Source organism: Pan troglodytes, chromosome 9 (genome assembly GCF_028858775.2).
Source record: "Pan troglodytes isolate AG18354 chromosome 9, NHGRI_mPanTro3-v2.0_pri, whole genome shotgun sequence".
In the NCBI taxonomy this organism is placed as follows: Eukaryota; Metazoa; Chordata; class Mammalia; order Primates; family Hominidae; genus Pan; species Pan troglodytes.
In genome coordinates, this window is record NC_072407.2 from 87823745 (window position 1) to 87849854 (window position 26110).

At 42.6% G+C, this 26110-nt stretch overlaps 1 protein-coding gene across 24 annotated transcripts in view; it reads right to left on the reverse strand.

The window, feature by feature from the left end:
• SYTL2 (synaptotagmin like 2) overlaps window positions 1-26110 on the reverse strand; it is a 155817-nt gene that overhangs the window by 107834 nt on the left and 21873 nt on the right. For 13 of the 24 annotated variants that reach the window (XM_054661619.2, XM_054661621.2, XM_054661618.2 and 10 more), the window contains exon 1: window positions 8034-8246. The exons of 8 other annotated variants lie outside the window; for them this stretch is intronic. The gene's annotated coding sequence lies outside the window, so the exon portion shown is untranslated. Of the gene's footprint in view, window positions 1-8033; window positions 8275-26110 lie in introns of those variants that run through there. 3 more of the 24 variants (XM_009423881.5, XM_009423882.5, XM_054661620.2) reach the window with 3 other exon arrangements.

Genomic DNA, 26110 nt, shown 5'->3' on the forward strand with positions numbered 1-26110 from the left:
TAACACAACTAGTAAGTGCATTCATGTTTAAATTCAAGCTCATCTTATTCCAAAGCCAAGTTTATTTCCACTACAAAGTGGCCTCTATGAGAAACATGGACACTAACCGGAAACATCTTCTTAACCATGACCCCTCTCCCATCACCTTGTTGGCCACTGTGCTTCATAACTCTGGCTTCTGACCTTCCACCTATGATTGCACCTCAAAATCATCTGCTATAACCATCAGATGGCAAGGTGTTGCTAGGAATCTGGCAAGAACACAGTGAATACATTTGCTGTGTATGTGAAATAGGTAGTATGATACTATTTCAAAAAGGTTCAAGAATGCATATTATAAAACTGTAAAAATGTGTCATATCTAAGTGGTCCTGCTAGGACAACTCATATAAAAATTCTTTATCTTTATAAAATCCTCATATCATGTACAACATGAAAATCAACTTCATTTCTACTCAAGTTCTTCAGTATATTCCCTCTCACTTATCAAGTTGTGATGCCCCAAAATAAACTGTAATTAGGGTCTTCTTGCCAGTTCTCCATAGTATTTCAGTTGCTCTAGTCCTGGGTGGTGCTGCTTCATAACTGCAGGAATAAGTGGCTGACTCCTTAGGCCATGGAGCGCTGGGAGGACCCAGTTGTTTTTCCTGGAAGATTATGTCAAGCCCATCATTACATCTCTATGGTAACAGAAATATCCTAGGTTTTCTGGAACAGTCCTAGTTTTGAATATTTATAATCTGTTTCAAGACTAGTGACAAACATATGTCTTAACACAGGATTCAGTAAGCATGAATATAACATCTTTCCTTTAGAGAACTCCCCCAAAAGAGGCACTACTGGGTTGTGAAAAGAGTACAGGTTTTCCAGTCAAAGTAACCTGGGATCAATTGTTTGTTTGGCCATTTACCACCTCTGTGACCTTGGGCAAAGGACTTCTCTGTGCTTCCATTTCCTCATCAGTAAAGTGGATAATTATCACCTACTTTAGAGAGTAGTCCTGCCAATTAGAGGAACAAGGACATAGCAAAGGGACTGACACAGAGTATGCACTAGATAGATAACAGACATTCTGTTTATTATGTTGTTGTTATTTGTAGCATCCCTAAAAGGAATGGAAAAGAAAGATACTATTTTTGCTTTTCTAAGTAAAGGACTATAAATTATGTGATTTACCTGTATTCAACTTCCTAAACACAACACTTCAGTTACTACATTCCAGGTAGTGTTGATTCTTAAATAGTATACTAAGTTGCTGACTCATCACTTTGTAGTCTGGTGTCACCACCTAATATTTCCTGAAATACTTAAACTTTATTAATTATTACTATCTCTGTGTAACAAAATTTTCTAAATTTTTGCAACAAGCCCATTTTCAAGGGTTATCCTGTGTAGTCAAAACACTATCGCAAGCTATGTACCCTCATTCTGCATCTAGAACTCAGTTTGCAGCTCCGTACGTAATTTCATGAACAGTAGAGCAGAATACAAGTAGGGTACAGATAGCGTACAATTATATCAGATTATCTTCCAAAGATCCAAGGCATGGGCTCTGGAGTCAAACTGCCTGGATTCAAATCTCTGTTGTTCTTCTTATTGGCTGTGTCACCTTGGGCAACTTATTTAAATTATATGGGCCTCAATTTCCTCATCATAAAATAGAAACAATCATAGTACCAAAAATAGTATCATCAATAGATTATTGTGAGGATTAAATAAATTGATGTAGGTATAGTGGTGGAATACTGCCTGGTACATAGTAAGTGCTCAATAAATGTCAGACATCTTCATCATTCACTTGCTTCAGACTGTTTTTCAGTCTGAAGCAATTAGACGTGACATAGTATGTTACATTAGCAAACAAAAATACCAGATCAGGTAAAATACCTTTAAAATAACTGAATAAAATGAATCCTACATAACCAGTTACTACCTCTAGGTGCCATAACAGCAGTAGATCTATCGTATTTGCATTTGAATGCCGGTGGCTCCAACTATTCATAACTTACCTTGAAGACGTCATGTAGAAATTGTAGCTAAATCAATAGTAGCACCAGAAAGGAATGAAGTCGTGAGTCCTTGTCTGGTAAGTCTTTGGTCAACCACCCAGCACAGCATCTCAGTCTGCTTTTGCTGGTTTTCATTAAATACAGGACCTCATTTAATCCTCTAAACAATCTTGTCATACAAATCCGATCATTCTCATTTTATAGACACATGGAGGGAATTACATGCTATGACAATAGTTGCAGTCTTGGGGATAGCAAAGGTCTCAGGATGAAAACCCTGAACGTGTCCCAAAATGGCATAATTGAAACAACCCTAGACTATAACTAAAAGAAAAAGGGCCGAGTGTGGTGGCTCATGCCTGTAACCCCAGTGTTTTGGGTGGCCAAGGTGGGAAGACTGCTTGAGCCCAGGAGTTCAAGACCAGCCTGAGCAACACAGTGAGATCCCATCTCTACAAAAAAAAAAAAAACTGAAAACCCAAACCTTTTACTTACAAAACTCAAATGACTAGTCTAAAACCAACAGTGGTAAAGAATCTGCCCTAAGAAATCTAACACAATACAGCTCAGCCTTGCTCCCAACACAGATCACTGGCAAAGGGAATGGGAATTGTCAGGCAATAGATTTGACTGAGCAACTCAGCTTGCCTGGGATCCAGCTCATGCCCTCAGCCTCAAAGCCCTGTGTTTTAATCAAGTGACTCAGCCAGAGGCAGGAGAGTCCAGGCGCCTGTGGCCGGGAGGGATGGCAGCACAAAACACATCTGTCTAATCAGAAGCTAGTGGTGCTGGCATCCATTCTGTCAAGACTTACAGTAAAACAATGCTTCTGCAACGGAAAAAAAGAAACTTATATTCACTCAGAAATCAACTGATACCTTTCTTTCCCCCTCTAACTCAGAAGGCAAATATGTGGAATTGTTTGCTACGTCTTATATCTACCTACCCCCAAATATTTATTGATGCATTTATAGAAAGAGGACAACTTATCTTGGAATAATAAACCAAATCTATACTAGTAGCTACAAAGTGTTTAGAAAGTATAAGGTTAGGAAATGCTCTTATTTTGGCCTTCTTTTATCTCAATCATCAATACAAGGGATAACACATAGGAAAGTGTTTTTGTAGGTTGCAGGTAGTTCACATAGGTGAAGAAGTCACTGCAGTAATCTGAGGACACTGCACCACATTTCAGCAGAGCGATTCATTCATTCTTTTCTTTTTTCATTTATTAATTAATTTAAAATACTTATACTAAGTTCCCATTGAGTGCCAGGAACAGTGCCAGGCTATGTGGATACAGAAATAAACCACAAAATCTGAGCCCTCAGGGGCTCAATCTTTTCCCAAATTGTTCATCTCCATCCTATTCCAATCATAGCTGCACATGTCTTTGCTCCCTTTTTCCTTCTCTTTCTCCCCCTCTCCAGTTCTGAGCCACTTAAGAGTGAGGTCATGTGCTTCTCCCACATTTTGCAAAAGTCCTAGCACAGGTCCAAGTGCCCAAATGGGCACTAGGCAAAAATACTGTATGTAGTGACTTTAGAGGCAAATACTTAGTGAAACACATGGCTTTATTACCATTTTTTAAACCTGCTTTCATTATACTGTATTTCTGTCAACCTACCTTCCCCAAAATTCCCTTAAAGCAGTTTCCCTAACAATCTCAAGAGGTTATAGATTAATAATAAAAAATAAATAAGCAGAAACCACTCTCCTCTCAATGATCTGTGGATCATGTGTTCTGCATAAAGGTAGTCAATAGAGGAGACCCTTAGAAAATCAGGAGGAGGCGTCAAAAGCTTGAAGCAACAGAAAGTAGAAACATTTTCTCATATCTCATTCATCTGGATGTGGAAATTCTCTACCAGACTTCAACTTGGGAAACCATGAATAGAAAACAACCCAGAATCAGATTTTTAAGACTAGAAGGACCCTCATCTGGTCCAATTCTCTAACTTTATAAGGAAACCAAGGCTCAGGGAGAAAGTGTGACTAAACCCAGATTGCACAGATTGTCTTTGACAGATGCAGAAGTTGAAACCAAGCCACCTGTCTCCCAGTACAGGGCCCATTGTCTCCTCAGAGTGGCCAGGAGCACGGCGTATGCCTGAGAGCAGTCCTTGAGGCAATGGCTACCGGCACTCACATGCCCCCATGGGTACACTGCCTTTCCAGTGGCTCTCATTGCTTCCTCCTAGCAAGCCTCTGCCTTGCTTAGGGCAAGTCAAGACAGCTCCCAGGAGCTCTGAGACTCCCTGTGTAACTGAACAATTCCCTTGAGTGGCAAGCCTGATTTCATTCTATAAAATGGGACTATCTTCTGTCTTCTTCTGTTCACGATTGTGATGAGGATCAATGGGAGAGCATTTACATCATGATTAAGTCCTACTAATACCAAGAGTTGGATTCCAGGATTTTATAAAGACTGATAATGTTTTATTGCCTCTATGTTTAAACATTTTTAAAATATTAATAGCATACACACATGCATGCAATCCAAGTAACAAACAATAACACCTGACACTTGATCCTTATAGTGATTCTGGTAAGTGAGGATAGAATTTGTTTATTATCATCAATTTATAAAAGAGGAAACCAGCTCAGAGAAGCCATCTGTCTTGCCCAAGGTCACATAGGTAATAAAATGCAATGCTGGGGCAATAACTTTCTCTAGGACCCTCCTGAATTTTCTGCAAATTACTGTGCAAATTAGTTTTTTAATTTTCTGCTCAAATTTTGCACATCAGCAACACTAAAGAGCTACCTTTTCTGTTATATTTGAGATGTTTAGCAAGAGTACAGCTTGACCCTGCATTTTCAACAGCAGCGCCATGGCCCAGCACTCATCTCTCCCACAAGATAAATACAGGGAAATTATGAGGGGTGAACTTCGGGGCTCACAAACAAGATTAACCTTCATGATGCTTTTAATCATTCATGATTTTTTCTCTACATTCTTTCAAAAACAATCTGAGATGGCTCTTAGCTCTGACAATAATTCAGTCAAAAGGGCTGTATTTGTGTGTGTGTTTTTAAAATTTGTTAATATAGATGCAAAGAAAAAGATTTGGAAGGCTATATCCCAAGTTTTGCTTTAATTATTTGAGTATAGATGTATTGATATCATTATTATTATTATTATTATTATTTGAGATGGAGTCTTGCTCTGTCACCCAGGCTGGAGTACAGTGGCGTGATCTCAGCTCACTGCAACCTCCGCCTCCCGGGTTCAAGAGATTCTCCTGCCTCAGCCTCCTGAGCAGCTGGGACTACAGGCGCATGCCACCACGCCCAGCTAAGTTTTGTATTTTTAGTAGAGATGGGGTTTCACTATATTGGCCAGGCTGGTCTTGAACTCCTGACCTTGTGATCCACCTGCCTCGGCCTCCCAAAGTGCTGGGATTCCAGGCATTAGCCACCGCACCTGGCCTGATATTATTATTAATGTTAATCTGGATCTTATATTTTTTTCTGCAATGAATATGTTTAGTTTTGGTAATAAGAAAATAAAGGATATTTTTATTTTTAAAACATTCTTCATTCTGAAAAATGGGAAAAAAGTGGATGTCTCCCCAGGGACTAGAGAAGCTCTATTACTGTGAAACAGAGAGTGGAAAATTCAAACAGTAGTCTAAGCCCTCTAGAACCTTGGTCCTACTTCTCCATCTGGGTACTCGAAGCCCCTAAGAATATATAACAATCTGCCAGGACACCAGTTTTATTCAGATATTTTGAAGAAAAAACTTTATATTTTTAAATCAAAGTCCATATATTATGAAATCAAATGAAAAAATTGCATAAGCACAGGAGCATGTGTTGGTCTTCTTTTCCATTGCAGGATCTTCTATGGAAAAGTTTGGTAGGCCCTAAGACAAACATTATAATCTTATCCCCCCAACTTTTGAGAGAGTGACAACCTCATTAATACCAAGTAAGTTTTCCTCTTAATTAAAAAAAAAAAGCCACATTTTTCTTCATCTACTGTATGTTTAAAAATTCTTTGTAAAACAGGTGACAAGCAAACATATTCCCAGGGAGCTCTGGAAGCCTATACAGGCACAGTTCACCCTACCTCCCTTGCCCAAAGAGGAGAAACACCTAGACTAGCATGTGGGTTTTGAAGATGGTGGAACCTGGGCTTCCCCTAGGCTGCCTCACATTTCTACAAGGCAGCAGACCACTCTGCACAAGGTGCTAATTCATTCATTCCACAAATGTTTATTGAGCAAAACCTGAAAAAGGCCTCTTAGGGGACAGTGGAATCATTCACCAGCCAACGGCTAGGGCTAACGGGTCAGATGTGGACAATCAATCTTTCATTAGACCCCAAACCACCTCTAGGATAAAGCAAACAGGGCCCTGCCCCACCCACGCACTAGCAGCTGGGCAGGATTAGGGTAGGCCTTCTAGAACAGGACTGCTGCTGAGAGGCTAAGGCAGTCACAGATTACCTCCAGAATAACGGAAACTCCTGCACCATAAATGACATAATAGCTCTAAGATGTTTTGCATAGTGCCTGACACCTGGTGAGAACTCAATAATGTTAGACATTTTTGCTCTCCTTATTCCAGCTTGCTCTTACTTAAGGAGCACAAAGACAGTGTAAAGAACACAGGTTTTAGAATCAGAGATTGGATTTGAATTCCAGCTATGCTACTTCCTAGCTAAGTGACTAAAGGAAGCAATCTTTCTGAGCCTGTTTCTCACCTATAAAATAGGGTATAGTACATCACCCCTCAGGTGGCTTTGTGAGAATTAAGGATATATTACATACAAAGAAGTGTCTGGCCCATAGTAAGTGCCCACTAAACAGCAGTCAACATTGCCCTGCTGCCGTCCCCACACCTTCTCTTCTCCTTCCTAGCTGCTCTTGATGGGTTCTGCAATCTGATTTCACCTGGATACCACACTAAGGGTGAGAAGGGGCAGAACTTCAGGGGTGGAGGAAAGTGAGGGAAGGGAAATGCTGGAGACCTTCCATAGAAATCCAGCCAAGTCCTCAGCTCCTTTCAATCATCCTACTCTATCTGGCTGCTCCATCCAGCAGACAGCAGAGGTCACCATCCTGGTGGGGAATGGCTGCCAACAACGGGACGGGAAGCTGGATGGCAGTTTGCATCCACCCCACCTTCCAGGGTCTGTCTGTCTGAAGCCCCACCGGGCTTCCTCTGCACATCCCTGCCGGGCTGTGTGGCTCAGAGGGCTGACAGGGTGATTCATAGCCTGTTCTTATCTAGGCTTCTATCTCAACCCTGAGCCCAAAGCCCTGGAGGCTGCTGGTCACAAACCAGCACTAAATGAAAAGAAGAACTTTTCATTAAGGCAGGAAGTGGAGCCCCTCAAGGTCAAAGGGGATTTATAAAGAGAGGAGGAAGGAAAGGGAAGACGCGGCAGGATGGGTGCAGAGAAAGAGAGACCCACTTCCTATATGCTGGTGGAGCCCTGTGTCTTAGACGCTAAAAACAGTCGCTTTTCCACTTCAAAGGATGATAAAGCCCACTCGTGTAGTTTATAGCTCGCCGTGGGACGAGGTGTGGGTATGGAAGAGAGTTCCAAAACACGTCTTATTTTCAAAGGAGAAATCATCATCCCCTGGCCGGCCCTTCCCAACACCCCACCTGTAAACAGGTCCTGACGCTCCTACCTTTCTGCACCTGAGCAATCTGGGGGCAGTTACTCTGCAGCCAGGTCTCCCCAGCACCCAGCCCCAAGCCCAGGTCAGTCCCTGAAAGCCCTAGAAAACGCGATAGCTCAGCAGAACCCTCGCCTACCCGGGCATCCCAGCTTCCTGGCCGCCTGGGCAGCGGAGGTGGCTCTGGAGTAGGTGGGAAACTGAGGAAAGGAGCTTTCCCGGTGCCAAAACGCAGTTCCCATTTTAGAACTGGGAAGACTAAGGAACAACATTCTACACCACCTCCCTCACTTAACAGAGGAGGAAGCAGAGACCAAGAGAGGGAAACAAAGTTGCCCGAGGTAACACAGCGAGTGGGCCAAGTAGAGACTGGAACCCGAGCGCGCACCTCCGAGTCGCTGCCGGGCAGGGAGCGCGCCTCGCCCTCTCTCTTGTCTTCTGGCCCCCAGCCCTCGGCCTGGCGGTGCACACCGCGCAGCCCCGGGCGCGGCGCGTTACCTTCCCCCGGGCAAGGCGTTGCGAGCCTTCACTCTCCCGACGGACGCTGGCGGCTCTGCCCGGCTCGCAGGCGCGCGGCACGGCCCGGGTGTCGCCCGGCACTGTCAACGCAGAGCGGCGTGCGCGAGTCCCTCCCCCCTACCCCCGCCCCCCGGCGGGCGGTGCGGTGGGGCAGGTCCCGGGTGCTTGGGCCAATGGCGCTTCGCCCGCTCCCCGCCCCGGCCCGCCCCGGCCTCCTCGCCCGGCACCCAGCGCCTGCCAGCCCCTGCCCTCTCCCCTTCCCTCCCTTCGCCCTCCGCCCCCGCCTGCTGCTTCTCTCCCGTTCCTAGCCTCCTTCTCAAGTGTACCTTGCCCCGAAACAACTTGTTTTCTGTGCAAATAAAGCATCACTGTTGTTATTGTTATTATTATTTTTATCACGGCGCGTTAGGGGGCCTTGGAGCCCGAGAGTGAGGAGCACTAGGAGCCTCTGCACTCCGAGAGGGGACAGCCACCGCGCATGGAAAGGGGCGCGGAGGGTATGGAGCCCGGTCATGGGGTAACTTGCTTTAACCCTCGGGACGTCAATTTCCTCACATGTGAAATAGAAGAAGAAGGGGGGAAAAAAAGTTGTTGAGAGGACTAAATGAAGTGATGCTTTAAAATACAATAATACCTAGAGAAAGGTGAGGGCGTCATGTACTGCCTGAGCTACTTACTGGGGTATGCACAGAGGACTGGTAAGCTCCTGGAAGACGCTGTGTGGCAGGGAGGCAGACAATGCAATACAGTAAATACAATATTGTGGTCAGGCGCGGTGGCTCACACCTGTAATCCCAGCATTATGGGAGGCCGAGGCAGGTGGATAACCCGAGGTCAGGAGTTTGGGACCAGCCCGGCCAACATAGCAAAACTCTGTTCTAATTAGAAAAAAAAAAAAAAGAAAAAAGAAAAATTAGCCGGGTGTGGTGGCGAGCGCCCGTAGTCCCAACTACTTAGGAAGCTAAGGCAGGAGAACCGCTTTAACCCGAGAGGTGGAGGCTGCAGTGAGCCAAGATCGCACCACTGCACTCCATCCTGGGTGACAGAGCAAGACTCTGTCTCAAAAAAATAAATAAAATAATTTTAAAATTGTATCACGACCTATTTTTTACAAGTTACCCACAATGGGGCCAGCCCAGGCAAACCTCTGAAGGAGATGAACCTTAAAGCCTTTTTCCTTATCATCTCCTGGACTAGTGTTGTCCGTTTAACTGAGGGTGGCCCAGGTCTGCCTTTGGTTCTTCCAAAGGTCTTCCTTCTCCCAAACTTACAAATACTTATCCCCAAGGGCTTCAGTTAGTGCCCAGTGCAGGCTGCTAGCCTGGCCCAAGAGTCCTGGCACTGTGCAGAGATGTGTATTCTGGCTTCCTTCAGCCTTTGAGAGCCTGGTGTGTCCCTGTGCTGGGTGAGCATGCCACATGCAAAAGAGGAATAAGCCACTGGTCTTGCCTTTGAAGAGACAAATTTGTAAATAATTTCATTTTAGGGTAAGTGTTATAATAGGTTTACAAAGTGTTGTAGAGTCACTACGCTGAAGGAGGGGGACAATAAAAAATACAAATGTGACCAAGGTAGGTCTTGAAGGAGGGCTACAAATTAGGTCAGATTGAAGGGGTGACAGAAGACTGGGCGCAGAGAGGCAGGCAGAGACATGGAGATGCCTGTCATACGTCACGGCTATTGCACAGGATTTGGGACAATGAGGCAGAGATGAAGCTAAGGAGGTAGGTGGGCAGATGTTGGAGGAGTGGCTGTACCTGCCTTGCTGAGGGAAGCAGGCTGTGTCCTGCTGGTGATGGCTGCTGGCGAATGATTTTAGGCAGGGGAGTAGCATGACCTCAGATGCTTTTGGTACTTCACTTTTATTGTTGATTGCACCTGCCTTGGTTATCCCCTTCCTGCCCCTCTCTAGCTCTGGAGGGCAGGCACTGGGTCTTGCTCACCTCTGGGTGCCTTGCATCACCTGGCATAGGACTTTGAAGCAACTAAATACATGCTGTTCCCAGTATCACTCCTCCCCTGGAAACAATAGCAATGCCTAAATGCTAGAGAGGGTCACAGGATCCTTGCTTCAGGTTGTGGGGCAGGCAAGTGGGGGAGAAATTTTAAGGCAGGGTCTTGTTATGGCTCCCAATTCGTCTAAATCTTGTATGGCTCAGAGACTAAATCTTAGAGCTCTTGGCCAAGATCCAAATGCTGTTAGAAATGTCAATTTCTAGTAAGACCTTAGACCAATTACTCAACCTCCCTGTGCTTCAGTTTGCTCATTTGTTAGAGAGAAAATAATTGCACTGCTCTCTCAGGCCTACTGTGAAGATTAAAAGAAGATGCACATGTTTAGCATGATGCCTTGCACATATAGAGCACTGAAAAAGCCTTGGTTAACACGATCATATCAAGTCTGCAATGGCCTGTTCCACTTATCCCATAGGAACCCTTCAAAATGGTTTACATATAAGTGACACTTAAACTTTAGAGAATTCTAGGTTGACATTGAAGGGGAAGGCAAGAGGGTAGGGATAGCATGGTGTAAGGTTAACTGCACAGACTTTGGTGTATCTCCTGGCTCTACCACAGAACTCGCTGGGTGACTTTGGACAAGTCACTTAATTTCCTTCTTTCTCTGGGTGACTTTAGACAAGTCTCCTCCCTCCCTCCCTCCCTCCTTTCCTTCCTTCCTTCCTTCCTTTTTTTGGCAGGGTCTCACTTTGTTGCCCAGGCAGTGGCACAAACACAGCGCACTGCAGCCTCAACCTCCCAGGCTCAAGCCATCCTCCCACCTCAGTCTTCCAGGTAGCTGGGACTACAAGCACACACCACCACGCCCAGTTAATTATTGTATTCTTAGTAGAGACGTGGTTTCGCAATGTTGACCTCTTGAGCTGAAGCGATCTGCCCGCCTCAGCATCTCTAAGTGTTGGGATTACGGGCGTGAGCCACTGCACCCAGCCTAAGTCACTTAACTTCTGTTAGCGATTGTTCTTCTATAAAATAGAAGTAGTCATATTACCTGCCCCATGCCAAGGAGATAACACATAACATATATAGCATATTGCCTGGCCCAAGGTAAGATCTCAATTCATGTTAGCTAATGGTGTGATAATGGTTGGAAGAGAGTTATTACAGTTTTTGGAAAGAATAATCTCCATGCCTCTGCCTGCCTCTCTGCACCCCAGTTTTCTGTCACCCCTTCCAGATGACCTAACTTGTAGCCCTCCTTCAACATCTACCTTGGTCACATTTGAATGTAAGCTTTTATTGTCCCCCTCCTTCAGTGTATGTGACTGTAACTAATATATTGGAAAGGGGAAATGTAATCCTGGAAAAAACTAAACCTACATGTAAAGGTTGGTGCTGGATCTGTGAAAACTAACTGGGACAGGAGTAGAAGTGAGCTTAGAAAACTGCAGGTAGGGCATGGGCCTGAAAGAGTTTTGTAGGTAGACTTATTTAAGTTGAGAACCCCTGTCTGAACAAGGATAAGATTCTTGTAGCTCTATGGAACTGAACAAAATGGAATATTGTTTGCAGAATTGTGTATGACCACTCTCTGAGCTGCCCTCTTGGAATGGTGGAAAGCTGGTGCTTTTAAATGATAATCTGAAATTTAACCCCTAACACCACCCAACACCACCTGTGACTTTGTAGAGTCACAGGCACTTTGCTAAATTGTTTAGTTTTATCAGCTAGTAAGTAAATATTTATTGGTAGCATAAGCTAGGTGTGGTTCCTTCAAGCTTGAAATATCCTTCCCTCTGTTTCTGACCCAAGGAATCCTTCTTATGCATCAAGGCCTAGGACAAGTGTCACCAGATTCGCCCTCCTAGACTGAATAAATTAATCCTTGCAACCTCTCCAATTCCCATGGTGTATTCCTCAAGCATTTTCTTGGCATCGATTTCATCCTGTCTTTATAGTTACTTGTCACAGGATCTGCCACTCTCTACTAGTTTTAAAGCTCACCCACTTCTGGGACCCCTTCTTTCTCTTGTATTTCTTCTTACCACCTCCATCCTTCTCCCCACCTCATTGATACCCAAAATGACTTATACACAATAGGCACTAAATAAATGCTTTATAAGTTGCATTGACAAACAGGTCTCTCATAGTATGCATGTTACAAAGAGCAGCACTTTTGCCACAATGAAAAAGTAAAAGAACCTTTCTCTTAAAGACATGACTTTGTCTTTAAGCTATGTGAATTTATAACTTCTTAACCACCAGAAACTGTAGATATTGCTAAAATGCTATATAATTATATCTGGCATGGTAATGTGGTTAGATGACTTATACCAGTTACGTATCAAATGTACAGCATTTAAAACACAATTTAGTCATGGTACTGAGTCACCAAAGCAAGAATTTGGTTTTTTAAATAATTTGTAAATACTGAATATTCTTTTAACTTTCAAAAGTATAAAACTTTGGCCTTGAATCAAATTGTGTTAGCAATCTCTCCACAGTCTTTAATAATGCCTTGAACTTCTACAGCTCTTTGTATTTTTCAAAGCCCTTTCACTTTGATTATCTTGTTTGATCTTCATTCAACCCTATGATGTAGGAAGCGCAGCTATTAGTGTCTGCATTTTACAGATGAAGATAGGAGGCACATGAGAGGATCAGGCCCTTAAACCAAGGCCAGATTGCAAATGACAAAGTCAAGGTTAGGACCCACGGATCTACTACACCAGAGGTATTTCATATATTCATGAAAACTGTGGCATCATTATGTATCATCTTTATGAGCAACAATCTCATATATTATAATTTATAACCCTGTGTATGTATTTTCATATGGCCTTCCTTTAAAAAGTAAAGAAAAACTGGCCGGGCACGGTGACTCATTCCTGTAATCCCAGCACTTTGGGAAGCCAAGGCTGGTGGATTGCTTGAGCTCAGGAGTTCGAGACCACCCTAGACAACATGGTAAAACCCCATCTCTACCAAAAGTACAAAAAATTAGCCAGGTGTGGTGGTGCATGCCTGTAATCCCACCTACTCGAGAGGCTGAGGCAGGAGAATCGCTTGAACCTGGGAGGCGGAGGTTGCAGTGAGCCGAGATCACGCCACTGCACTCCAGCCTGGGTGACAGAGTGAGACTCCTTCTCAATAAATTAAAAAATAAGGAAAGAAAAAGAAAAAGTAAAGAACAACTTTTGTAGTGATCACTTCCCTCAGATATGTATGTGTCATCATCATTAGTTATTACTCAGTGTCTTTCATCTGTGACTGTCAACATTACACTTTTTAAAAAACCTCTAGGTTTCCTCTATAACTGTTTTAGAACAGATTTTGTTATTTTGTTTAATGAAAAAAACAAATATTACTTCAAAAAATAGAGGACCTCCACTTATATGAGGTACCTAGAATAGTCAAAAGCAAAGAGACAGAAAGTAGAATAGTTGTTACCAGGGGCTAGGGAGGAGAAGGTAATAGGGAGTTACTGTTTAATGGATACAGAGTCTCAGTGTGGGACAATGAGAAAGTTCTGGAGATGTTCTGCATACACGTTGCAAAACAATGTGACTGTACTTCATACCATAGAACTGTACATTTATAAATGGTTAGAATGGCTGGGTACAGTGGCTCACGCCTGTAATACCAACACTTTGGGATGCTGAAGCAGTAAGAACGCTTGAGCCCAGGAGTTTGAGACCAGCCTGGGCAGCATAGTGAGACTTGTTCTCTACAAAAAATAAAAATAAAAAATAGCTGGATGTGGTGGCACATGCCTGTGGTCCCAGCTACTCAGGAGACTGAGGTGGGAGGATCACTTGAGCCCAGGAGGTCAAGGCTACAGTGAGCCATGATCATGCCACTAAACTTTCCAGCCCGGGTGACAGAGCAAAACCCTGTCTCAAATAAAAAAAAAAGACCATCTTATAAGAGAGTCTTTCTGGTAGAAGAAGTCTAGTTATAATGTCATAACCCATGACCTTTTTAGTTTTATTTATTTAATCTTTGAAATTCATCTTACCTAAGAGCCCCTCTGCACCTACTGCAGAAGAGAAAACAGTAATCTGTGTAGTGACTCTTACTAACTTTTTAAAAATAATCCAGAATGGGGTTGAGCACTTGTGTGACAAAGTGAGATCCTGGTAGATTATTACAGCTACTACTATTTGAGTACGTCCTACCTGCCAGGAACTAGACTAAATTCGTGTATACCCATTATTTCATGTAATCATCAAAGCAGCTCTCAGTGGTTACAGATGAGAAGCTGAGTTATATGAGGATAGTTACTTACCCAAGGATACACAGCCTGTGCTGTTTAAAATGGTAGCCACCAGCCCCCTGGGGCTAGTGACTAGTCTAGATTGAGATGTACTGTAAGTGTAAAATATATACACACACACACCCCTCATCAATAATTTTGTATTGATTACATGTTGAAATGATATTTTGAATATATTAAATGAAATGTTATGAAAATTAATTTCATCTGTTTATTTTTACTTTTTAGTGTGGCTACTAGAATATTTTAAATTAAATATGTGGCTTATATTATATTTCTTTTGGAAAGGCCTGCTTGAAGCTGACTGGGTACATTCCCTACCTCAGTTTTCCCACTTGGGAGAAGAGGCAGTCAGCTCTATTTCTCATTGTTTCAGTGGCAAGTTCTCCCATCACCTCCTTCCTACCGTGGTGCCACATCCAGAGAGGGACTTGTGAGTTATTGTATACAGGATAAGAGAGTCATGTTGAAAGATCTTACATCTGTGTTAGTTACTCTGCTTTAGAATTCAAAGCACAATAATTACAAAATGTTATCATTGCTACTGACTGGGGTTTTTATCCCCTGTTTCTTTTCAAGTACAGAAGGACCTTTGTGTCTTTTTTTTTTTTTTTTTTTTGAGACAGAGTCTCACTCTGTGGTCCAGGATGGAGTGCAGTGGTGTGATCTTGGCTCACTGCAACCTCTACCTCCCGGATTCAGCGATTTTCTTGGCTCAGCCTCCCAAGTAGTTAGAATCACAGGCGTGCACCACCATGCCCAGCTAATTTTTGTATTTTTAGTAGAGACAGGGTTTCACCATGTTGGTCAGACTAGTCTTGAACTCGTGACCTCAAGTGATCCACCTGCCCCAGCCTCCCAAAGTACTGGTATTACAGGCGTGAGCCACCGTGTCTGGCCAGAGGAACCTTGATTAACCATACACTTGAAGGATGAAGTGCGTGGTGCACATGAGACATACACATGAAACATAATTTTGTTACATCCCTTGTTTATTAAATTACTCATTCATGTACTTATTTCATATTATAAATATTTATTGAATGACCATTATATATGGTATATTGCTATGAAGAATTCAAAGATGAATCAGATTAGGGTTTGCTGTTGATTCTCTTTCAAAAATAGTTTATTTCCTTGCTTTTTATATTGAATATCACAGACAACGTAAGTAAAAAGCCCTGGACCACGGGGTCATATGGCCAAGAATCTAGTTCTGGTTTTATGTAAAAATCAGCAGGTCTCTTCAACTCTGAATCTCAGATTTTCCATCAATAAAAATTGGAAAGGATGGATAAAAAATCCACTTGCCTATAGTAAAAATGTAAATAAGATCACGGTAATGTATAAATTACTATCTATCTATCTATCTATCTATCTATCTATCTATCTATCTATTTATTTATTTAAGACGGTCTCGCTCTATCACCCAGACTGCAGGGAAGTGGTGTGATCATAGTTCACTGCAGCCTTGACCTCCCAAACTCAAGCATTCCTCCCACCTCAGCCTCCAGAGTAGCTGGGACTATAAGCATGCACCACCATACCCGGCTAATATTTTGTATTTATTAAAAGATACTGAATTTGAAGTCAGAGATTTGTCTTCTCTTCTGGACCCTGCTAACAACATACTGTGTGGCCTTGAATAGGTCATTTAACCTCTCCTGCCTTGGTGTCCTTATCTCTAAAAATAAGAAGTCAGGCTGCATAGATTCCAAGATCTCTTCAGCTCAAAATCCCAGGTTTTAAGAGTTTATGATTTTTAAGACAGTCACTCTCTGAAGATCAGCATTTAAATTTACCTGTCATAATTTTCATATCAATTCTCTAGTCATAGATCTTATAGGGTTTAAATGTATAAAATACTAGTAGCTTTTCTGAAAATTGTGCTTACTTGTTTGCAGAAAAATCTCTGCTTCAGATTATGTTACCCTCTGCATCTTTAAAAGACAAATGGAAAAGAAAAAATATTAAAGAAATTTAAAACAACTGTTTCAGTTATCTATTGGTATGCTTGCTGCAAACCACTCCAAAATGCAGTGGTTAAATGATGATTTTTAATTTCTCACGATTCTGTGGGTTGGATGGTTCTGTTGCCGCACTCACTACTTGGGATTCCTTATGCGGCTGCATTCAGCTGAGAGTTCAGCTGAGGGTGGAACCCCCAAGATGGTCTCTCCTCCTCCTAGGCCTCTGCCCACATGGCCTCTCATTCAGTAATTTAGCCTAAGCTTTTCACATGGCTGCTGGATCCCAAGCATTGCAAGAGTCAAGCCTCAATGTGCAAGTGTTTATGTCATGCTTGCTAATGTTCATTTGGCCAAAGCAGGTTTTGTAGCCAAGTTCAGTATCAATGTGGGAGGGCCTGAATATCTGGAAGCATGTTTCATCAGGGACCACCAATGTAACAGTCTGCTGCCACAACTTCCATTCAACTGGATTCTAGTTAACTGAGATCTCATCCCTCTCTCTCATGCTCTAACATAAATCATTCCATCTTCTACTTACATGCTTTGTGCATTCTTGTATTTCTGCATATGTAACACTCCACTTTAATTATTGTTTATATTTTGGTGTTCACTCTCCAAAATGGAAGTTTCATGAATAAGGGAAGAGACAGTATCTTATTCCTCTCTCTGAATGTCCAGCATCACTGTCTCTGCATGAGGGACACTGCACTGAATTGAATTTTTGAGAACTTTACCAAATACAAAGGGAAGATCATTTCATTTTAGATTGCAGCATGGCAAGGATTCCTAACCTAGGTTCTTTATTTTTATCAATGCCTATTTGAAATTTAGCATTTCCTTCCATTATAAATGTAAGCAACAACCCACAGTAGTATTATCAGTAGATGCAGCTTTATCACCAATAGAAATCTCACATTTTTATTTAACACTACAGTTGACTTGTTGCAGATATTGTAAATACTAAATTTTTAAAAATAACTTTAAAATAATTTGAACAACGATTTAAATATAATTGATTTTCTATGTAATCCTGGGTATTTTATTTTATTTCATTTAGAAACATTATTCTGAGAAGGAGCACATGGGTTTTACCAAACTTCCCAGACTGCCCATGGCAAAATAAAGATAAAGAACCCCTGCCTAGAGTGAGCACCTGATTTGGAAGACATTTAATACCCAGAAAAAGAATCTATTTTCCGCCCCATAGAAGCAGCATCAGCATCACCTGGGAATATGTTAGAAAAGCAGATTATCAGGCTCTACCACAGACATTCTAACTCTGGGGGTGAGGCCAAGCAGTCTGCGCTTCTGTAAGCCTTCCAGGTGATTCTGGCATGTATGAGAGTTTAAGAGCCATTAAACTAGGAAAAATAGTTGCATCTGAGGTATACAGGGGTTGCTAAAGCCTATTTAATCAATCAATAAGTATTGATAAATACTGATGTGTATCTCCTATTCCTCAGCACTGGGAAACATACCACAAGAAAACGTTCTACATCTTCATTTGAGAGATGTATACATACGTAAAAAGACTTTAGGCTGCACACTTAAGATTTGGGCACTTTACTAAATGCATGTTATATCTCAATTTTTAAAGTAAGTATACTGTAGGAGACATATAAGAGTTCAATGCATAATCCCTGCCTTCAAGGAACTTTTCAATCACTTTAGAAATCCATTTATCCAATCATTTATTGAGTGCCAGGCAGGGTGCTGCATGCTGGGGGATACAACAGTGAATGAGCCAGGCATGAAGTCTGTCCTCCTGAAGTGTACTTTCTAGTGGGTGAGTCAGAGAAATAAACAGGCAACTCTGAAACAGTGATAACACCTATTAATTATGAATAATATCCACACTAGTTACCATATTTCATTGATTCTAAGATGCACATCTTTTTTATAGCTTAACATTTCTGAAATAAGGATGTGTTCTGCATTCTACAATTGCCAGTTTAATTAGAAGTGTTTTTCTAATGGTACATAAAGTAATGGTTTAGCTTCAGTTTAGAGCATCTTATAGATTCTAAAATATTAAGTATCACAGGAGTTCAGAGACGTGTAGACCAATAAGGATTCCAGGAGTCAAAAAAGGGAAAGGTGAGACTTGAGCCACGTTGAAGAAAGAGTAGGATTTTTAAAAGAGGAATAACAGGGACAACTGGAGGTGAAGGCACCAGAGCTGGGAGGAGCAAGCCGTGATTGAGAGACACAGGTTCCAGTGGGACAAAGAAGGGGAGTGTTAGGAAGCGAAGGGAGCAGAATGGCCAGACATGTTAAAATCAGATTATAAAAGGCCTGGAAAGTCCAGCAATGGTACAGTTAAACATAACAAGCAACTGAAGATTTCTGAGCAGAAGAATGAAAGAAGCTTAAGTATGTGGAACGGACTCAGGGACAGGAGCTATATATATGTCCATTTTCAGTTTTTGGTCAATGTTTTTTGAGATTAAAGGAAGTAGATTCAGTACCCAGAGAGGTAATGTGCTCACAGCAGAGCCAAGACAAACATAAGATGACTATATACACATGAGCATGTGGCAGAGATGAATGAGCCAACATCCAACCACTCCCCAGAATCCAGTGGGAGAGCACACCCACTGGGTGTTGTTGCTCTTGAACAGCTCTACCTGAATGACTGTGCTAGACCCTGCCAGTGGCAGCAGAGCCAGCCACACCAGCACTGGGGCCCTGGCCATCTCCACCCTTAGTTGGGCCTCATAGCCCTAGGTGCTCAAAGACTCATTTATCTGCCTTCCATTTCAAAGAGATCTAACAGTTATACCAAATTCATTGAATCCTTACCACATCCCTGTAAGGCAGGTGTTACCACTCCCATTTTACAGGTGAGGATACTAAGGATCAGAGAGGTGAAGGGATTCGCACCCTAGTCTGTCTCCTCTCAAAGTCTGTTCTTTCAGCCAGTTTTCTCTGTGAGTCTCAGGTGTAAGCAGACTACCAGATCAGTGATCTCGGACTCCTAGTCACGGGGTCTGGAATGGCTACTGCTAACAAAAAATGAGCTTGGAGCCCACCCCTGTGCAGCAAGGTACAGCCTTGCCCCAACCTTGGCCATGCTCAAGCATCTATAAGACTGGATCTTACTATTTGCTCTACACTTTAGTTATTCTGCCAGGGTAGAGAACCTGTCTTGAATCCCTGAGCCATTGACCTTCTCCTGTCAACCTCCTCCTCCTAGTTGTGGTCCTATTCCAAATTAGATGAACCCCTGCAAACTCAGCCTTGCTTCCTGCCTGGATCTGAGAGCCATCACTGTCTGGAAACTGCTGCTGCTAAGTTCCACTCCCTGACATCTGATTTCCCATTAGGTCAGGGAGTATCTAAGGCTTCAAACCAGAAACTATAGCTGTGCTCAGATTGGGATAGATCTGGCCATTAGCTGGGGGAAGTAGTAGATAAAGACAAGAAGGAATCCCAAGGAAAGTATTTAGGGACAAAGGCAAGAAGAGGAATCCACAGCCAGGCCAAAGAAGTATCAATCCAAAGAGCCTGGCAGAGAGGAGGGACAAGCCGACAGGGAGTAGGACCGTAACTAACGCCAACATTAAGGAACAAGTGCATGCAAAAGGGAGGATGGAGGTGCAAAAAGCAATGACTTCCCAAGCAAGCACTTGAATATGGAGACAGGGCCTCCTTGTAGGCCTCTGAGTGTGAAGAGAATGGTAAGGTCGCCACACTGGCTTAAACACTTGGACCTAACCTTGTGGCTGTGACTAAGCCCTCAGGCATTATCATGGAACATTGGTTGCTTTCACCACAATCCAGCCCAGTCCCAGCCTCCTCCCTCTTGCCACCCTCCTTCATTTATTCACTTACTCAACTAACAAACATTTGAGCCTCCACTAGAATATAAGTTCCATGCAGGCAGAAACATTGTCTTTTTCATCATTTTAAGGCTTAAAATCCAAAGCAGTTTCTGACACATAGTAGGCACTGGATATATTTGTAAAATGAATAAATAATTGATGAGTGTTTGGGAAATGTGCTGAGTCCTAGATTATCTTCTAGTGTGCCAATAGCCTTAAATAGAATATCAAGTACATGTTGCCGGCTGACATTTACCAACAGTAAAATTCAAGATTTTAGTAGTCTAGCAGCTGCCAGCTTGCACAGTCTTCAGTCAGATACTTTCTACATTAAGATCATTTACAAATTTCTAAGGCAAGAAATAGCATGTGGACTTGAAAGAAGGTAAAGATATAGTTTACACGTTATGCTTTATATTAGTACTTTAATCCACTTTTAAAACATCTAAAATGTACTAATTTATTTCCCTTTTTGTTTCTTTAAGTTTCCTATTTTTAAAACACTTGTGGTCAATTCTATCAATACTACTAAGTATCCGTTACTGGGTTCAAAGGAATTTTCCATAGAAAAATGCCTGGAAATTGCCAAAATTGTACAGTCAAAAATTATAGAGTTGGACCACAAGACCTTTTATACTTGAGTGGAATACCAAAAAGAAAATATTGATGCAAAGCTTTAAGATTTTACTCCGGGTTACTTCTTAAGGCACTAGCTCAAATAACACTCAAAAGTTTTCAAGATGCATGTAAACTCTATGTAAGCTCCAATCATCTATGCGCTGACTACAGGATGCTGTGGTTAGTCAGGTTGAACTTCCATCAGCCACCTTCATGTTCAGAGTAAACAAATAACAATTCTGGGACTTGCAAAGAAACCATGGGAAACCCTGAATGGGACTTTAACTTTGAATTAAAGGAAACCACAGGCCACCACACTGCCGCCCATGAACATGTTTACATTTTGTCTGAGTGCGGGTGAGTGCAAATGGAGTCTCAGTGACTTACAGAGCACTGTTTTAACTATGATGTGGTTAAAACAGTCTAATCATGTAACTCCTCCAGCAGGCTGCTGAGTAGTATATGCTGGGGCCTCAGCAATACAGACAGAGGTGGGGAAGAAGATTGGAGAGGGTAGGATCAGAGCATCCAGCTGACATTAAACTACAGGGTCTGAAGGTCCATGGCAAACTTGGGTTTGTGCAGGATGGGTATTACTGTCTGTTGGGTGTGTGTGAGGAGGGAAGGAACATTTATACAAGCAGGAGGCATCATTCAAAATGACATACCATCCACAGAAGATTTACCTAAGATCTGCTTTATGATCATCTTCCTTGAGCGATTAGAATGTGAAAGAAAGGATCAGCCTGGGTATGGTTTATAGAATTTCACTGAAGATTTCCCACTAAAAGTCACACTGAGCGTCTTGGGGTAGAATGGTTTGTATTGAGTAACAGAAAATATTGCAATGGTCAGTGAGAACTGGCAATTATATATTTCTCAATTCCTAACTATTTCTAAATTCTGCCATTCTAAAATAAAATAGTTGAGGCCATAGCAAAGATTTCTCCTTTTCCCTGTCCTCCAGGAAAACTAAATGAGTAAGGGAGCCAATAGAAAGTAAGCTCCTTGCTTGCTTGAGAAGCAGGTCCTGCTTAGCAGGGCAGGGGAAAAGAAAGTGCGGGCACTAGGAGAAGTCAAAGCCATGACCACAGAGGAGAGCTGCTATGGCCTGTGTAACATTTATCTGCGAAGACGACTCCTCCAGAATCTATCCCACCCTTTCTGCTCTCCCTAGAGCGCTGGCAGAGAGACTAGCACAGCTGAGATAGGGTTTGGGACAAGCCACTTCAGGAGCTCCACTAGCTGCTACGTCCATCCCTAGGAAAAGGGTGTCTGGATCATTAGTGTATTGCCCTGGGTTAAGAGGCTGGAGAATGAATGCTGCATAAATCAGTGTCACTTCCTTCTTTGTTCACTATGCCTAATACATAGCTTACTTATGTTTTGAAGTGCCTGATGCTGAGTGTGCAGCTCTAAAGGACCATGAGGTTGAGTTATAGAGGGAAGAGAACATTTCCCTGGCTAGTTCCTATAAGCTATTTTGCAACATGGAGCAATGGTTTGTGTTTCCAAGCAACTGGACTATCTATAGGAAGACCCCACAGGGGATGGGTAGGTGAGGAAAGACTGGAAAGAGCTGGGTCCCTGATCTCTAGCAAGATTTGGGGAAGAGGGTTGGAGCAGAGCTCAGCCTAATCCACAACTAACGTGTTAGGCAAGGAAACTGAGGCAGAAACACAACTGTATGGATTTGGGCAGCACAAAAATATCAAGAAAAAGGTGCATGAGATATCCTAGAAAGCATGAAGGCCCAGAGCCAGAGCAATGTTTTACCTGGAATCCAGGCTGTCATTTCCCATTAGTGTAATCTTTCACAAATCTCTTAACTTCTCTAAGACTGTTTCCTTATGTATAAAATGGCACTAATCATGATTTCATAGGGATCTTGTGAGAATTAAGCAACGGAAATATTATTTTGTTAGATTGTAAGCTCCTTGAAAGCAAAGAATGGGTCTTAGCAGCATAGCAACTGCCACGGGAGAAAGAGTGTTTAATAAATGTGTACTAAAAAGTGAAAAACAAGAAACTAATTCCAGATCCCATTCTCAGGTGAGGCTGAGGCTGCTAGTCTATTCACATTCTCTTTCTTATTACTCAAAGTGGAGTTCATGAACATTGATATTCCCTGGGAACGTCTTAGAAATGCAGGCTCTCTGGCCCCACCCCAGACCTATAATTTTGGCCAGATCCCCAGGTGATTCTTTTGACATTAAACATTGAAAAGCACTGCTTATGTCAGGATGCCCAGGAGGACTGAGGAGGCCTGTCTCCTGCTGGAAGACATCTAGAGGCTGCAGCTGGGAGTGGCTGGGGAAGGCAGAGCTGTCAAGTAGTGTCCAAACTGATTCCCTAAATTAGGACCACTGTCTGTGAGGGTTTGGGCAGATGGCCAGGCTGCTCTGCATCAGAGGAGCCAGGCCCTCAATCCATCTGTGCAGAGACAGTCTGCAGATTCCATGTGTATGTGAGCAAAGGTTGAATTTCAGACCAGGAGCCTGGTCTTGAGGCAATGTCCAGAGGTCAAGGAGGCAAGAAATCAAGTCCAGGGGAGTCAGGTGAGAGAGAAGCTAAAACAGGCTGTGCTGGTCTAGGGAGCCAGCATCTGGAGGACAAGGGGCTGGGGAGAAACAGAAAGCAAACAATTCTGCTGATACTTGCTGAGCCTCTAACGGTATGTCAGAGAGCTCTCACTTTAGGAGAAGTTGCTACCCATGCTCGTTTAACTCCCTTCAGCCTGGAGGTGGATGTGCTATAAAGCTCTAGTTCACAGTCAGCAGGGACTCAGCATCACAACATATTCACTCCTCGTGAAGGCAGGTATGAATCCTGCCGAAAGGTCTTCTCTCCTGCTGACATGAAGAGATGAACAGTGAAAGTGGGAAAGTGAAATTTCAGGGACCATTTCTGAAAGTTCTGTGAAAAAACAGGCTAGGAAGTCCCAGGACCTTTGCTCACACCATAACCCTGAGTGTTTTCAGTCAGGAATGGGCTCCTCCTTAGGAGATAATAAGCCGAAGGACCCAGTAACCCAGAAAGCATAGTCTCAGGGAGATCAGCATGGAATACTATTATCCAAGGATGTCAGAGCCAGAGGGGACCTGGTGGCTTTCAATCATTTTTTTAATCCATGGAGCCCTGTCTTCCAATGTGATCTTACTCAGATCCCCAACATTTGAAATGGATATTAGCAATGCTGTTGTTACTGAGGCAGAAGTTGGATCCCAGAGCCATTCCCCTCCCACCTCTATTCCCCAAGGCCCTCTGAGGCCCCTAGGTGGACCCCACTGGATTCCATGGAGCAGTTGGGAAGCACTGCTCTGCACCGGTCCTAGCTTTAAAGAAATGAGGAAAAGGGACCCCATGATGACAAGGTCCTCCAGCATCTGGCACCAGCTCACCTCACTACCCCTATGGCTCCCTGTACTTTATCTATTGTGGTCTCTCTTCAGTCTTCACAATATGCCATTCATTCTTTTCTGGGCCTTTCCAGGGGCTGTTCTCTCTCCTGGAAGCACTCTCTGCTCCCCTCCATGCTTCTTTGTCTCCCCACCCCTAATTCCTGCCTGCCAACTCCTCCATATCCTATGGATCTTAGCAAAGGCCTGTTTTGTCCACTGTGGCCAGCACAGTGCCTTATAAATAGTAAGTTCTGGGTATCTGTCTCTTTTTTGAATGAGTGAATGAGCACACTTACAGGAAGCTTGTTCCATGTCTCCTAGCTAGCTCCAAGGTTCAGAAATGTTGACAGCCCCTCCACCCAGATATGGGGTAGTCATAAGAAAATCCTTGTCAAGTCTGTGTTGATTCCCACTCAGAGAGTTTTGACTGGAGTACAACAGCGTTAGGTTGAAGATCTAGGTAGTGATAAGAATGTGTTTAGCAAATGCAAAGTGAAACACACTCACAAAAAGTTGCTAGGTCCAGGCAACCTCAGTGTGGCCATTGAGAGTTACTGGAAAATATCTGTTTCTTAGGATGACAGTTTTCAGACATTATCTTAACCCTCTGCCATCCTGAGGGTTTGGAAATAAATAGGTCTTCAACCTGACTACTAGCTAACTGTAGTGACTACATTTGGCGTTCCTACTAGATTGTCTTCTAAAAGTTCCACAAGGAATTATTTATAACTTCCCTGATGGCAAAATACAGCCATAAAACATGCTGTTTGGTATTTCTCAGGCATCTCTGTGGTGGATGAATGAGTCACTCCCAGAAGACTTATCTGACAGAAAAATAAACTAAATAAATATGAGTTAATGTTATACTAAATTTTTTCTGCATATGCAAGCAGCTGCAAACACTAAGGTCAACATATTCCAAAATATGTTTGAATTATTAGTATGTAGGCAGTAAATGGTTAAGAAAAATGATCTCTTTAGATAGTATTACTCAAACATTACTTTTACAAGCTTTGTAGAATGATTCAACCAGTTAACTCAAGTCTCTGCTTAAGTGACTCATCATAGTAAACAGGTTTTTAATTAAAAAGGAAAATTATATTTGCATCCCTCTAAGATAAGGCAGAAACTACAGACCATTTAACTATTTACATTCTCTGTCTATCTCTACCTATCTTTGGCACCGGTTACAAAGGAAAACTACCTGGAAGGATAATTTCTCCCACAATAATCCCTTTCAACTAAACAAGACTTAGCAATTTATAAACTATAATCACATGCATGATTTCACTTGATCCTCTCAACAGCCCTCTAAGACAGGTTTGACAAGAATCAGAGTCAATGCCATTTAATAAATGAGGATGCTAAGGCCACAGAGACTACATGATTTGTCCATGGTTGTCCTCCTAGTAGGGGTACAGCCAAGGCCTTGAACCCAAGGTTTATGATCCCAGGTCTATGTTAATGTCATCATCAAGTAAATAGTGGTTAAGTCTGCCTGCTGTCTCAGATCATATTGCAGTAGGACCCTGGTCTTCTAGCGCAGTAGCTCTCAAACTATACTTCTTGAAACCCTGAAGATCCATAGTGGTGCTTGGGAAGCCACCTTAGGGAAGGTAAGAAGACAGGATACTGGGCCACCATACCCAAAAAAGAGCTCTGGGTTTTTTTTGTTTTGTTTGTTTTATAGTTTCAACTTTTATTATAGATTAAGGGGTAAATGTGCAGGTTTGTTATGGGGGTATATTATGTGACGCTGAAGTTTGAGGTACAAATGATCCGGTCACCAGTTAGTAAGCGTAGTACCAAATAGGTGGTGTTTAAGCCCATGCCCTGCTCCCTCCCTCATCTGGTAGTCCTGAGTGTCTATTGTTCCCATCTTTATGTTTATGTGTATT